A 16,635-nucleotide genomic window follows, 5' to 3' on the forward strand; every position below is an offset into this window, starting at 1 on the left:
ACTGAAATAACATTTTTGTTCACTTTGCATATAAAAGCCAGAGCATAAGATCCAAGAGTTTGAACTTACTGTAGTAGGTTTTGTGGATCTGTAATTACTGTATTCATGTTATTTATGCCTCTCCTTGGATCACCACCTTATCGTGGTGGAGGGGTTTGCGTGCTTGAATGATCTTAGGAGCTATGTTGTCTGGAGCAAAAGCTCCTGGTAGGGTCTCCCATGGCAAACTGGTCCTAGGTGACAGGTCAGACAAAGTGTGATCCATAATAACCCCTATGAAGACACAAAAACAGGACTTGTGTACCCTGCCCGGAACAGGGTTACCGGGGCCCCACCCTGGAGCCAGGCCTGGGGGAGGGGCTCGCCAGCGAACGTCTGGTGGCCGGGCATTTACTCATGGTGCCCGGCCGGGCCCAGCCCGAAGGAGTTACATGAGTCCCCCCTCCCATCGACCCACCACCAATGGGAGGGGCAGTAGTAGGGGTTCGGTGCGTTGTGGATCGGGCAGTGTCCGAAGGCGTGGGCCTTGGCGTTCTGATCCTCGGTTGCTGAAACTGGCTTTTGGAACTTGGAACGTTACCTCACTGGCGGGGAAGGAGCCTGAGTTGGTGCGCGAGGTTGAGAGATACCGGCTAGATATAGTCGGGCTCACCTCAACACACAGCTTGGGCTCTGGGTCCAATCTCCTTGAGAGGGGCTGGACTTTATTCTTTTCTGGAGTTGCCCATGGTGAGAGGCGGCGGGCAGGTGTGGGCTTTCTCATAGCCCCTCTACTCGGTGCCTGTATGTTGGGGTTTTCTCCGGTGGACGAGAGGGTAGCTTCCCTACGCCTTCGGGTTGGGGAACGGGTCCTGACTGTTGTCTGTGCTTACGCATCGAACAGCAGTTCAGAGTACCCAGCCTTCTTAGAGTCCTTGGGAAGGGTGCTTGAAAGTGCTCCTCCTGGAGACTCTATTGTCCTACTGGGGGACTTCAACGCTCACGTGGGCAATGACAGTGAGACCTGGAGGGGTGTGATTGGGAGGAATGGCCTCTCTGATCTGAACCCGAGTGGTGTTCAGTTTTTGGACTTCTGCGCAAACCACAGTTTGTCCATCACGAACACCATGTTTGAACACAAGGATGTCCATAAGTGCACATGGCACCAGGACACCCTAGGCCGCAGTTCAATGATTGACTTTGTAGTCGTGTCATCGGAATTGCGGCCATGTGTTTTGGACACTCGGGTAAAGAGAGGAGCTGAGCTGTCAACTGATCACCACCTGGTGGTGAGTTGGATCAGGTGGTGGGGGAAGATGCCGGTCAGACCAGGCAAGCCCAAACGCATAGTGAGGGTTTGCTGGGAACGTCTAGCAGAAGAACCTGTCAGATTGATCTTCAACTCACACCTCCGTCAGAACTTTGACCAGATATCGGGGGAGGTGGGGGACATTGACTCAGAATGGGCCATGTTCCACTCCTCCATTGTTGAAGCGGCTGACTGTAGCTGTGGTCGCAAGGTAGTTGGTGCCTGTCGGGGCGGTAATCCTCGAACCCGGTGGTGGACACCCCAGGTGAGAGATGCCGTCAAGCTGAAGAAGGAGTCCTACCGGGCATGGTTGGCCTGTGGGACACCAGAGGCAGCTGGCAGGTATCGACAGGCCAAGCGATCTGCGGCTTCAGTTGTTGCCAAGGCAAAAACCCGTGTATGGGAGGAGTTTGGTGAGGCCTTGGAAACTGACTTTAAGTCGGCTCCGAAAAGATTCTGGCAAACCGTCAGGCGACTCAGAAGGGGAAAGCAGTGTGCCACTAGCACTGTATATAGTGGAGATGGTGTGCTGCTGACTTCGACTGAAGACGTCATTGGGCGGTGGAAGGAATACTTTGAGGACCTTCTCAATCCCACCGACACGTTCTCCAGTGAGGAGGCTGAGTCTGGGGACATGGGAATAGGCTTGTCCATTACTGAGGCCGAAGTCGCTAAGGTAGTTAAGAAGCTCCTTGGTGGCAAGGCTCCAGGGGTGGATGAGATCCGCCCTGAGTTCCTCAAGGCTCTGGATGTTGTGGGGCTGTCTTGGCTGACACGCCTTTTCAACATTGCGTGGACATCGGGGGCGGTGCCACTGGATTGGCAGACTGGGGTGGTGGTGCCTCTTTTTAAAAAAGGGGACCGGAGGGTGTGTTCCAACTACAGGGGAATCACACTCCTCAGCCTCCCTGGCAAGGTCTATGCAGGGGTACTGGAGAAGAGAGTCCGGCTTATAGTCGAACCTCGGATCCAGGAGGAACAGTGCGGGTTCCGCCCTGGTCGTGGAACACTGGACCAACTCTTCTACCCTCTCCAGGATTGTGGAGGGTTCATGGGAGTTTGCCCAACCAGTCCACATGTGCTTTGTGGATCTGGAGAAGGCATTCGACTGTGTTCCCCGGGGTATTCTGTGGGAGGTGCTTCGGGAGTACGGGGTACATGGCTCTTTGCTACGAGCCATTCAGGCCCTGTACAAACATAGCTGGAGTTTGGTTCGCATAGCCGGCAGTAAGTCAGACTCGTTCCCAGTGAGAGTTGGACTCCGTCAGGGCTGCCCTTTGTCACCGATTCTATTCATAATTTTTATGGATAGAATTTCTAGGCGCAGTCAGGGGATGGAGGGTGTCCGGTTTGGTGACCTCAGGGTCACATCACTGCTGTTTGCAGATGATGTGGTCCTATTGGGGACATCAGGCCGCGAACTTCAGCTTTCGCTGGATCGGTTTGCAGCCGAGTGTGAAGCGGCTGGGATGAGAATCAGTACCTCTAAATCTGAGACCATGGTTCTCAGGAGGAAAAGGGTGGAGAGCCCTCTCTGGGTCGGGGATAGGCTCTTGCCTCAAGTGGAGGAGTTCAAGTATCTCGGGGTCTTGTTCACGAGTGATGGTACAAGGGAGCAGGAGATTGACAGGCGGATTGGTGCTGGGTCAGCAGTGATGCGGGCTCTTTACCGGTCTGTTGTGGTAAAGAAAGAGCTGAGCCATAAAGCAAGGCTCTCGATTTACCGGTCGATCTACGTTCCCACCCTCACCTATGGTCATGAGCTTTGGGTAATGACCGAAAGAATAAGATCGCGAATACAAGCGGCCGAAATGAGTTTCCTCCGCAGGGTGTCTGGACTCTCCCTTAGAGATAGGGTGAGAAGTTCAGTCATCCGGGAGGGACTCGGAGTAGAGCCGCTGCTTCTTCACGTCGAGAGGAGCCAGCTGAGGTGGTTCGGGCATCTGGTTAGGATGCCTCCTGGACACCTCCCTCGGGAGGTGTCACAGGCGAGTCCACCTGGGAGGAGATCCCGGGGAAGACCCAGGACATGCTGGCGCGACTATATCGCCCAGCTGGCCTGGGAGCGCCTCGGAATCCCCCTTGGAGAGCTGGTGGAAGTGGCTGGGGAAAGGGAGGTCTGGGCTTCATTGCTTAGGATGCTGCCCCCGCGACCCGGACAAGCGGAAGATAATGGATGGATGGATGGATGGATGTTATTTATGTTCTTAAAGATTAAATTTATTATCTGTTATTTTAAAAGGGTGTAGGAATTGATTTTTATTTGAGTTGTTCATTTAGCTAATTTACATTTTGTTTATGGTAATATAATAGTTTGAAGGGAAAATATGTTTTGGACATTCTTGATTGGTGTGTGATAAGTAAAACTATGATTTTGCAGTTCTGTTATGATTATTAAATGAAATTGGCAAAGTAATTCTGTACTTGAGTTGTCTTTTTAATAAATCCTTTCTTACTTTTACTTAAGTAATAATTATTTTGACTACTTTTATTTGTACTTGAGTAATCTTTATTTTAAAGTAACAATACTATTACTTGAGTTCAGTTTTTGGCTACTCTACCCACCTCTGTTTACATCACTGTTTTGTTATAAATATATTTGAAAATGATACATACAGTCCATAATCACTTGAAATAATATCTTTATTAACCTACACACACACACACACACACACACACACACACACACACACACACACACATTATCTAAGACACTTATCCTCCTGGATTGTGGGGGGTGCTGGAGCCAATCTCAGCAGTCATTGGGTGGAAGGCAGGAAACACCCTGGACAAGCCACCAATCCATCATTAATTATTAATTTACATTATAGTTACTTTTTTCTCTTGTAAAGTTTGCTTCTGATTTTTTACTATTATTATTGCTTTGATTTTACACTTGCAAAACTAGTTTGAGGAACAGTACTTATGAAAACATCTTTAACCCATTATTGTTGATATCTGAAATATTTACTCAGTATGTTATCTGACCAAATAGCAATAGAATAAACTGAAAAAATCCAGCTTTGGCAGTAGACTTTAGCTTAGGATGTTTGATGGTTTAAGTTTTTAACATTGCTGGTGCTATTTTTCCTCAACTTTGTTGTCGTTACATCTACATTATTTCATCTTTGTTGGGCTGAATTGTGCTTGTCAGCAGTGGTTGCAGTCTTTATAGGGAATCCACAGCCCTTTATGGCAAGGAGTCCCTATCCTCAGCCCTAACCATCCTATCCTGTGGGTGAAAATCAAGAGCAAGACTAAGTGAATATATTAGCAATTTTATCTTATAATGAAGCAACACTTTTCCTGCTATTTAAGCTCAATTTAAACTGTACTGTTGACTGAGATGCTGTCCTAAAACATGAGTATGGCAAACCTTTGAATAATTGTGAAGTTACCTAATAATTTGAAGTCAAAGTTAAAGTTGGAAGACCGCTGTTAGTCAACCAAGTTAGCAATGTTAACTAGCTAACTAAACAGACTGTGGCCAATAGGGGCACTTAGAATCAGAAGCTGTAAAGTAGTAAATGGTCTAAGGCTGGCATTACAGGGTGAAACTTATATACAGCTTTAGTAGAGGAAACCTACATGAAACTAACTCACACTTAAGTTGTATAATGTAAAGCATCATGCAACTCATTTGAAAGGCAGCTGCAACAAGTATCTCAACGTCAAAGAAGTTCAATGAAACAACCAATCAAAATGCCAATTATGAGTCACACAATAATGTCAAACAACATACTTTGAAGTCACTGAGTTTACGTTTGAAAAATGGAAAATAAAATAAAACAAGGTAGTTTGTTGGGCGGTTGAAGGAAAACTAAACTGACTCAAGATTGGATGTTTTTCATTTTGTTAGCTTCCTGAGCTTTGTAAATGGCTGCTTGTGCTTCTATTATATCATGGTTTACGCAGTTAAATTAATTTTAGCCTCTTGATGCGCCCTCATTTTACACAGAGATCAGGTTCATTTGGGATTTAAAATGTGCAAATTATTCCAGAAGGGCATAGGAAGACTAAGACGCAGACTAAGAGGAATTTACATGACAGGATGAGCAAAACATCCAGCAGGCTATAACTGTAAAGGCTTAACATACACTCAACCGATAAAAACTGCATACGTACAGTACTAGATATATGAATTAATTAAAAAAATATAGAGATTTAGAAAAAATATTAAGGTTTTGACAGCTGTAACAATGCTGTAAATGTGTGTTGCATGCAACTTCAATTGTTTTCCATTTTTTTCATGCAACTGTCAGTGTTGCAGGCACTACATGCAACTGGTTGCACGACAGCTTCACTATGTAAAGAAAGCCTAAAATAGAAAATGACCTAAAATTAATTACTCTATAAAGACCCATTCAGTAATGCATATTGGACTGTGTACATAGTTTAATCTCTCTGTCGCTGTGTGTGTGACATACACACACAGTCACATGATTGAGTGTTTCCAGCTCAGGTGCCAATTTGGTGTCGACAGAAACGGAATGCAACTGAACTATGATGTCACACACAGCGCATAATCCTTTAGAGCCTGCGTTTGTAAGTGTTTGTGGCACCATGACGTCTCTGTGTAAGAACGTGTCCCCGTACACAGTTTGAGCACAGAACCTCAGTTAGCAGAGCATAAATAAACACACACACAGCGCCGTGACGACTCCTGTCACACACACAGGTAAACACTTCACTTCCTGAGAAACACTTCTGGAACTTTCACAACTCTTACAAATAACAGTCACAGCGGAGCACACACACACACACACACACACACACACACACACACATACACACACGCAGACTCACACACGCACACACACGCAGACACATGCACACTGCCCGACACATTTGATATGGAAAGTCCCCTGTAGATCATCTGCAGATGCTCAAATCATTAATAAATTTCTCATTAGCATTATTGGGTAGAATTTGGGCTGAAGTTTAAAAACTTGCCTTTATGATTTAAAAATGTATATTCAATTTATAAATTGAAGTCTATGCCTTTTTTTTGAAGATCAACATTTCCACTTTTTGCTTTTTGTGTGGTTGTGATTGTGTGGTTGTGATTTTCCCCACTTAAAACTTGTTGACAATAAGATTGCAATTAAAATTGCAGCTCTTGCTATTTGAAAACTGCCCTCCTTCAAATTTTGATATTATAACAATTAATCTTCTAGCCCTGCTGATTGGTACTGAAAAAAACCCAAATCACATTTTCACATTTACTTCATGGTATCTAGGGCTGAATGATTTGAAGAAAATAATCTAATTGTGATCTTTCTGACCAATATTGCGACTGCAATTTAAATTGTGATTATTATCTGTAAGGTATAATGTTCTGGCCTGTTTCCTATTTTGGGGCTAAGAAGTTCTTTGTAGTCAATAGTTACACTTTTTTTTTTTTTAATAAATAAATCCCTGCTATGAACCATCTATGGAGGTGTCATGGGCTGGACGTTAGGGAACCAGCCTTGCGACTGGAAGCTGGTTCAATCCTCTGAGCCAACAGCCTGTGACTGAGTTGCCCTTGAGCAACACACCTAACCCCAACTGCTCCACGGGTGCTGCGGAGAGGCTGCCCACCACTCCAGGCAAGTGTGCTCACTGCCTCTTAGTGTGTGTCTTCACTAGTGTGTATGTGGTGTTGGTAGTCACTATAGACAACAGGTGTTGAGCCAAAATTTTTCTGCAGAATCCAACTCACAGTAGAATGCATGCACATCTAAAATGCATTTTATTTCTATTCATATTTTTCTTTAGTTCAGTTCAAGATATTATATAGAGAACAGTTATATAAAAAGCATCAACAAAAGTTAAAACAGTAGTTTTTAGATAAATGTAAGTTAATGACAAGGTGGGATGCAATGTATCCTACAGTTAAATATTCACATACATTTTCAGAAAGGTTGCTCTATATAAAATAAAATACAGGAACCTTTTATTCCTTCACTGCAAGCCTCATTGAAACATATATGGACATCTTTCTGCACACATGATTAACATCATCCTGTGCAGCTCAAAAAGATGCGAGTAGCAGCAACATTTGCAGGTCAGCAGCCAGCTTAGTGGAGAAAACAGAGAGAGAGAGAGAGAGAGAGAGAGAGAGAGCAAGAGAGGATCTTCCTGTGGTAGCTGGTTATTTTACAAAAACATCATTCCTGACAGGACCACCTAGATCATCTGTTTATTGGTGGAGGGAGCGTTTGGATGGACAGGGACTGACCATCATAAACACACACACACACACACACACACACACACACACACACACACACACACACACACACACACACACACACACACAAAATCTTGAGAAGAAGAAACTGTAGAAGAAGTAGTCACAAAACGATACAGAGAGAGACAGACTGAAAGAGAGAGATATGTAGAGGAAGTTGGGGTCATTAGGAGGGTGTTATAGTGGGGTCACAGTAGGGGTCATGTTTAGGGTCAGGTTTAGGGTCGGGTTAAGACGGCTTTGTGCTGGCTCCCTGCGAGGCGTCAATATTATGAGTATGAGTGCTGTAAGTGTGGTCATCAGTTTGTGTGTCCATTTTCCAAAGCAGCACTTTATCTGGTCTGCTGTGAATGATCTTTATTTCCTAAGACATTCAGAGAATTTGTACAATTAAGTATTGTATGCACATCCTCCAACACTGCCTTTAATCCTTAAGTGAATGGATCTACAAACTGCAATGATCGTGTACAACTGTTAAACACTTTAATGACAATAACAACATTCTTTGTTATATTTTGTCTGTCACTCATCTAAAAGAATGGACAAAGTAGAGGGAGTTAAAGGAAGATTAAAGGAATATTCCTGTGTTTGGCTTTGAATATAAGTGCATTTTGACACAGTTGTGTTTTCTAATAATTTCTATTTACAGGTCAGCTTGTACACTCACCGGCCACTTTATTAGGTACACCTTGCTAGCAAAAGGTTGGACCCCCTTTTGCCTTCAGAACTGCCTTAATTCTTTGTGACACACTTTCAACGTGGTGTTGGCAACATTCCTCAGAGATTTTGGTTGGTTATTTGAGTTACTGTTGCCTTTCTATCATCTCAAACCAGTCTGCCCATTCTCCTCTGACCTCTCACATCAACAAGACATTTTCGTCCACACAACTGCCGCTCACTGGATCTTTTCTCTTTTTTGGGCCATTCTCTGTAAACCCTAGAGATGGTTGTGTGTGAAAATCCCAGTAGATCAGCAGTTTCTGAAATACTCAGACCAGCCCGTCTGGCACCAACAACCATGCCACGTTCAAAGTCACTTAAATCACCTTTCTTCCCCATTCTGATGCTCGGTCTGCACTTCAGCAAGTTTTCTTGACAACCTCTACATGCCTAAATGCATTGAGTTGTGGCCATGTGATTGGCTGATTAGCTATTTGTGTTAACAAGCAAGTGAACAGGTATACCTAATAAAGTGGCCGGTGAGTGTATGTACAGGCATATGGATGAGAACTTAAGCCATTAACCATTTGAGCTGCCAGTGTCCAAATGCTGAATTAATTTATGTTTATGTTATGTACAGGAAAACAAAAAATATACAGGCTAACAATTCAGTAAAACTGAAATTGAACAGGTCTGTAAAATTAGCTTCTGTTCAATAGTGAGTATACCTTGCTTCTACAAAACACAAGAGCCTTAATGTGAGGAGTGCGGCTAAGAATGTGTTGTTTCTAACCAGGCTAACTACTCTAGTTGATGTCACCTAGGTCCAGAAACGGTGAAAATATATTTTTCTAACAAATTGACCTGTTGGCACATCATCCAGTGCATTGGATAGATGCATCAATATCAGTTGTGCCAGTAAGATTTACTGTTAGCTCGTCAGTTCATCTGAAGAGGCAAGTTTTAAGTAATAAGCAATGAGAAGACTAGTTTTAAGTAATAAGTAATATATAAGTAAAGAATTTCCCACAAAAGGTAAAAATGTGCATAGTGTGAGAGCTGAGATGTCAGATGTGTGTCTAGAACATGAGTGTGTGTGTGTGTGTGTGTGTGTGTGTGTGTGTGTGTGTGTGTGTGTGTTTGTGTGCATGTTTTTACTAGGTGAGAGATGCACCAGTGGCAGTGTGCAGGGGTCAGATGTCAGGAGGTCGAAGTTAAAGGATCTGGGGATGAGAGGAGGTGTAGGGTCACAGACACACCTGGGAAAATACAAAAGCCAAATCAGACAGAACACAAGTCTCTCTCTCTCTCTCTCTCTCTCTCTCACACACACACACACACACACACACACACACACACACACACACACACACGCGTATGCAACCACACAAAGAAAAACAGTGTTAAAACGGTGCTTATCCTCAGCCTCCCTTACAGAAAAAACACATGAATTTCATGTGTTTTATATTTATAGACACCTCAAATGGAAAATGTGTATTCATGTGTGAGAAAGTAAAAAAAGAGTGATCACATTAAAAAAATATGTGATCACATGCGCCACTTCAGGGCATGGCATGTCACGTGTGATCACGTACTGTTCACTCGATGTCACACATTTATTTGTGATCATGTGGTTTTGAGGTTCTTCTCATGTGAAATGTACAAAACCTTTTAATGTTGTTTTTTTTATATTCAGTATTTTCACATCATGTTTAAGATATAGATAGTTGAGATTCTGAAATCTGATGGGCTGAGCCATGCACAAAGTGCTGTAAAATACTTGAACTGCAATGAGTGCAGAAGAATGCAGTGCATTGTTTCATTTCAGCCAGTAGGGTAAGCTAACTGGCAAGGTAACTCGTTAACCATGGTAGACCCTGTGAAATAAAACAACCAAAATAATATGAAATCATTAAATGTGGTTATTTTAAATGGAGCCAGCAGGTGGTGAATGAACTAGAACCAGAATTGTTCACTTCAGTTGGTTTAAATTTGTTTTTTTTATTTTATTTTTTTTAATGTGTGGTAGGGAAACACCCTTAGAAAGCAAATGTTTCCTTATTAAACCCTGCAATGAAATGTGTGGCTGCTGCAAGTTCATGACTATTTGACAAAAAATAAACACTTAAAGTCATGTATACATTGACTTAAGAGTTATTAACTATTTTGCTGTTCATAGAAAACTTTTTGTTATGTTGTTTGACAATCATGGCCTACTACAGAAGCTTCTTGACAGAATAATTGCCTATTTTACCATGGCTATGGGCAATGTACATGCAGTGGCAAAAATTTCTGATAGAGAAAAAAGTATTCAGACACCACACATGAATAATGTTAGACTTTTCTTCCAAAGCCATTGTTGGTAAATACAGGTACAGATTTACAACATTGTGGTGTGTTGGAGATTTAATTCTTTAACTCCTTAAAATCCAAGGCTTATTACATTCTATGGCTTATTATTCAGTAACTACACAGTCTTCAATGCAAATTTGTTGAATAATTCTTAGGTTAAAGAAATGTGTAATAAAACTATGTGTAACCTCTGCCATGTAAGGGGTTAGCGTCCCATGCTTCATTCATATTTCTTTCAATGATGTGGAGTACTGTTTGTAGAGAAGAAGCCCCATGTCACGATGACCCCACCATTGTACTTCACTATGGGTTGGGACCTTCTTCTGGACCTTGGGAACTTCTTTCACTAACATGAAGAGCTTAATTATCGCCAAAGAATTCTATCTCAGTGCCTCTTTATTAGCAGAAGGGTTTTGTGCAGGGTTTAGCAACGGAGAAGACTGAACTGTGGTGCAGTTCAGTGTTCAGTGTGGTGCAAATGGCCAGGGCCCAAAGGCAGGTCCAAGGTTTTATTATATGCTTCTATAACCTAAGAATAACTCAGCCAGTTTGCACTGAGACCCCTGTAGTTACTGAATAATAAACCTTAGTATGAAATAAGCCTGAGATTTTAAGGAGTTTAGTCAAGGGTCATTTTTTATACATTTTAGCTTTACTATGTAAAAAAAAACTGTGGAATACAGAGGTAAATAAAAGCCTTTGTCAAAAACATTATGGAGGACAATGTATTGTGAGGTTTGTTGTAACAGCAGTCATTACTGTTTCACAGAGAACAATCAGAATAATCATCAGGTTTAAAGCATTTACTGGCTAGCAATGAAGGACCGAGTTACAACTGAGATGTGCATATGTCAGTTCCTTGTATTTATCGATTTATAGCAGAGTGGTTAAGTCATACATGTAGAAGACTGGAATTTGAGGCCGGCACAGAGAAAAACATCACTGCTTTAATATTAGACACGCCTGATGCTACATTCCAATCATTCTAACTATGTCACTCTCACACTGTGTAGGTGTAATGTAACTGGTGAATCCACTCTGTCTGCAGCCCTTTGGGTAAAGTCATATTATGATGATGTTAAAAACATGGTCAACCATGCAGCCGTGCCACACGTCCACATACACACGTGCACTCATCATGAAAAGTCTCTCCATTTTTCACTAACGCACCATCCTAAGCAAAGTATCCCACAGCTTCAGTCAGTGAAACAGAGGAAATCTGCTGTATGTCACTGGTTAGTTTAAAAGCCACACACACCCACACACTCTCATATTCTTTCCTAACCATGTGTACCCTCTGCGCACTGAGAATATTTTATTTTCTCTTAATGACAGAAGGCTCCTGTGCTCCTGCAGCGCGGCCTCTCTGTGTAAAGATAATTACCATGTTAATTTTAATGGCCATTTCCATTTCAGAGAGCAGAAAGCAAACAGTGGCTGAAGTGGCTCTTTACAGAGTGCAGCCCAATGCCGCCACTTCTCAAACAGTTATAACATATGCGCACATGCAGGAAATAAACGAGGTTTTCTTTGCTAAGTGTCTCCGTCTATTTTTGCATGTCAGGGCTCGTGATTGAGTGCGGTGAGAAGGAAAACATTTTAATTTAGAAAGTGAAGGCATTAGGAGTGCACACACAGACCTCCTGCCCTCTTCATAACGTGCCTGTAAGCTTAATGACAGTCCACATCCTCAACAGATCACAGCTTTAATGAAGACTAGTACAGGGCTCGTCCATCATTTCTGCTCAAAGACTGACTGCCCAATTGGAAGGAGCTTCTGAACTGCTTCATGTAAAGTTACAAGCTAAACAAGATATTGCCTATATTATTCAAACCATGAGGCTTTAAACCCTCAGTTATCCCTCTTTCAGTAACATGCTCTCATATCTTTGATATACTAACTCACAGGTTTATCTCCTGGATCTTTCCTCTGTATGATCCAGTGCCTCTGTATAATCTTCCTTGTAAATGTGCCCTACTTGTATCCTAACTGCATAGTCCAATCTTGCTCAGATGAGGGTAGGTTCCCCTTTCGCATCAAGATCCTTGCTTTTTTGAGCAGAGTGACTGATTTGACTATTTATCCATTTGGAAAATAGATGGTGCTTCATAGCATAAACTCATTCATTCATAAAGTATGAATGGCCAGCATGTTCCAGCTGAGTCATGTTAACGCAATGCTCACGTCACACATTGGTGATATGTGTGAATAAGAACTTAGGCGATGTGAGAATGACTAAAGGCTGTTGCTCTCTGTAAAAGTTATACATTCTGCACAGTCACCATGATTGTGTGTGTGTCTGTGTGTGTGTTTGTGTGTGTTTTATGTATCCCAGTTTTTGGGTTCATAGTATGGTTTTGCTATCTTTATATTAAAAAAAAACTTTATTTATATAAAAACCACCACTCTTTATTTTGCCTGTACACAAATGAAACCTTATATTCAGAAAAATAGCAGCATGATCACTGACTAAGTGATGAACATGAGCTGACTAGGACTGGTTTGCCCTCTATTCTGTCTCAAATGGAGAAAAACCTTAAAATTAAAATTGCTTATTAAAATTGCTTATTAAAATTAAAAGAGCCTTAACATCCTGTAGGTGCTCCATTGTAAATAATAAAAGAGAGCTATATAGGGTTTCTGTGTCTATTTTCTTTTTTATTCTATCTCTGTGATGTTTTATAGAGTTTGGAAATTACTTTGCAACTGAAACGTGTGTGGGAGTGGATATTGTATAGGCAACCACACACTGGATGCGTCACTTCATGCAGCACAGCATCACATAGGCGTTGCTATAGAACCAGCAGGGAAAGCTGATAATAGCCAGGTTCAAGTTCATTTTTGCACTCTACTCATGTAAATTGAATGAAGTAAAGCTTTCAGCATCACTTATCACATTTAACATTAACTACCTCTTCATATACTGACTAGAAAGATACGAAATGAAAAAAAGGCTAGGCTAATGATGTTAGCTGAGTTAACTTAACATTAGCATCTGTGTTTTTACCTAAAAGACTGGCTGCTGAAGTCGCAAGCACTGTTGCAAATTGACTCAGAGGGTACCGATACATACCTTCATTAAAAACAAAGGGTTGAATTTTTGGACACTGCACGACATGACGTGACTCTTCCAGTGTGCATTGGCCTTAACTTTGCTGTTGCTTGGTATTGTTACAGTGGAGCAGAGAGATTGTTTATTTTTAGTTCCCTCTCTCTTCTCCAGATTCTATTTGCATACAGAGCACTGATCCAGGGAAATTCTGATAAGCTCCTAGAGATGATCCGTGGATCTGAATCCATCTGAGCATATTTGTTGTCTGCAGTGCAATAAGCATGTTTTGGAAATTATAGGAAAATAATAGGCATATTGTAATACCATGGTTCGTATGTACATATTGGACTGTAGGGGGCATACTGAACAGTTCCACAACATACCATATACTGTTGCATCTCCAGTGTGTGTGTGTGTGTGTGTGTGTGTGTGTGTGTGTGTGTGTGTGTGTGTGTGTGTGTGGTTCTGGTTTAATGCAGGCTTGGCCTGTCTTCCACAATTTCATTCTTACATAACTACATTTACTGGAAGAGGACCTGAGCTAAAAGCCAAAACTAGCTAGTGCAGTCTTTCCCATTCACACATCAAGACTTTTACATTCTGCAAGAACTTCACACACACACACACACACACACACACACATACACACACACATGAACTGTCTTTGCTGCAAGGACCTCAGCATTCACGCACACATATTCATACACGTGCCTAGTGTCCAGTGCAGATGAGAGCAGTATGCAGCCACACTGCCCTGGTTTATTTATACATTACTCGCATGCAGTCTAGCTCACAGCAGGGTGCATATCCTGCTATCAAAAGCTCCTTTTTCACATTTTGTTTTCCTTTTTTTCTTACCCTCCATCATCCCCCGCTCTCATCTCTCCATCACCCTGGCCCCTGCAATGGCAGTTAGACCAAAATATCCCTGCAAATCACCAAAAACCATTTATTTTAAATGCAACCCACAAACTCTGCTGTCCGGATGTAGCTCAAAATCTGTGCTCTTTTCTGCCTGAGCTCAGAGTGTGTGAAAAGAGTCTGAACAGGAGGCCGAGTGTGTGCCACTTCGTCTGCAGCCTTTGGGCCACTGGTCTCCTCAAATCCAAATAATAAATGAAGTATTTAAGGATTTAAACTGCTTTACATGAAAAGAACTTCCTCAGCTGTTCATGCCCAGTCACTGAATGATCCGTCACAGACACTAGTATGAAAACAAACGTGTGGGTATTTCAGAGAGTTTTATGTAACTGTTTAAATTGTTCTGAGAGCAACTGGCATTAGCTTGTGCATTTATTAGTAAAGAATGAGTTGCTAATTTAGCTACATAGCAAAGTTATCTAGCCAATTTTCCCTGTAAACTTTACCCAAACAACAAATGAAAACCAAAAACATCTCCAGACTGCGGCACAGATCAGGAAATCAAAAGATCAGGAAAAAGTCCTTAGCCACGAGGAAGGTCATTTCCAGTGTCAACATCCTGCACCTCTTCACAAGGGCATACAAGTCTGCACAAGATGGACAAGTGTAAGAGGGTGGGGCATGTAAAACACTGTACATTGGTCAATGTGAAGAAATGTAGGGGGGTGGTTCTTGTAAAGTAGGGTAGGTTGGTCCTGGTGAAGAAGTGTAGGAAAGTGGCCTTGAAGAAGGTGTGCAAGAGGTTGCCTCTTGTGGACAGATATAGGAAATCAGGCCTACTGTAGAGATGTACAAAGTTAGCCCTTATGGAGAGGCAAAGCAGGAAGGCTGAGCGGAGGACATTGAAGGCCACTTTATTAGGTACACCTTGCTAGTAGAAGGTTGGATCCCCTTTTGCCTTCAGAACTGCCTTAATTCTTTGTGGAATACTTTCAACAAGGTGTTGGAAACATTCCTCAGAGATTTTAGTCCATATTGACATGATAGCATCACGCAGTTGCTGCAGATTTGTTGGCTGCACATCTGTGATGCGAATCTCCTGTTTCACCACATCCCAAAGGTGCTCTATTGGATTGAGATCTGGTGACTGTGGAGGCCATTGGAGTACAGTGCACTCTATCATGTTCAAGAAACCAGTTTGAGATGATATGACCATTGTGACATGGTGCATTATCCTGCTGCATCAGAAGATGGGTACACTGTGGTCATAAAGGGATGGACATGGTCAGCAAAAGTACTCAGGTAAGCTGCGGCATTTAAAGGATGCTCAATTGGTACTAGAGGGCTCAAAGTGTGCCAAGAAAATATCCCCCACACCATCACACCACCACCAGCAGCCTGAACCGTTGATACAATGCAGAATGGATCCATGCTTTCATGTTGTTTACACCAAATTCTGACCCTACCATCTGAATGTCGCAGCAGACATCGAGACTCGTCAGACCAGGCAACATTTTTCCAATATTTTGGAAAAGATTGGAAAAATGCAATTGAACAGGTGTACCTAATAAAGGGGCCGGTGAGTGTATGTGTGTGTGTGTATATATATATATACTGGTCAAAAGAATAAAGGGAACACTCAAATAACACATCCTAGATCTGAATGAATGAAATATTCTCATTGAATACTTTGTTCTGTACAAAACTGAATGTGCTGACAACAAAATCACACAAAAATCATCAATGGAAATTAAATTTATTAACCAATGGAGGCCTGGATTTGGAGTCACACACAAAATTAAAGTGGAAAAACACACTACAGGCTGATCCAACTTTGATGTAATGTCCTTAAAACAAGTCAAAATGAGGCTCAGTATTGTGTGTGGGTTCCACGTGCCTGTATGACCTCCCTACAATGCCTGGGCATGCTCCTGATGAGGTGACGGATGGTCTCCTGGGGGATCTCCTCCTAGACCTGGACTAAAGCATCCGCCAACTCCTGGACAGTCTGTTGGTGGATGGAGCGAGACATGATGTCCCAGATGTGCTCAATTGGATTCAGGTCTGGGGAACGGGCGGGCCAGTACATAGCTTCAATGCCTTCATCTTGCAGGAACTGCTGACACACTCCAGCCACATGAGGTCTAGCATTGTCCTGCATTAGGAGGAATCCAGGGCCAACCGCA

This window comes from Pygocentrus nattereri, chromosome 14 (assembly GCF_015220715.1).
Source record: "Pygocentrus nattereri isolate fPygNat1 chromosome 14, fPygNat1.pri, whole genome shotgun sequence".
NCBI classification, from domain to species: Eukaryota; Metazoa; Chordata; class Actinopteri; order Characiformes; family Serrasalmidae; genus Pygocentrus; species Pygocentrus nattereri.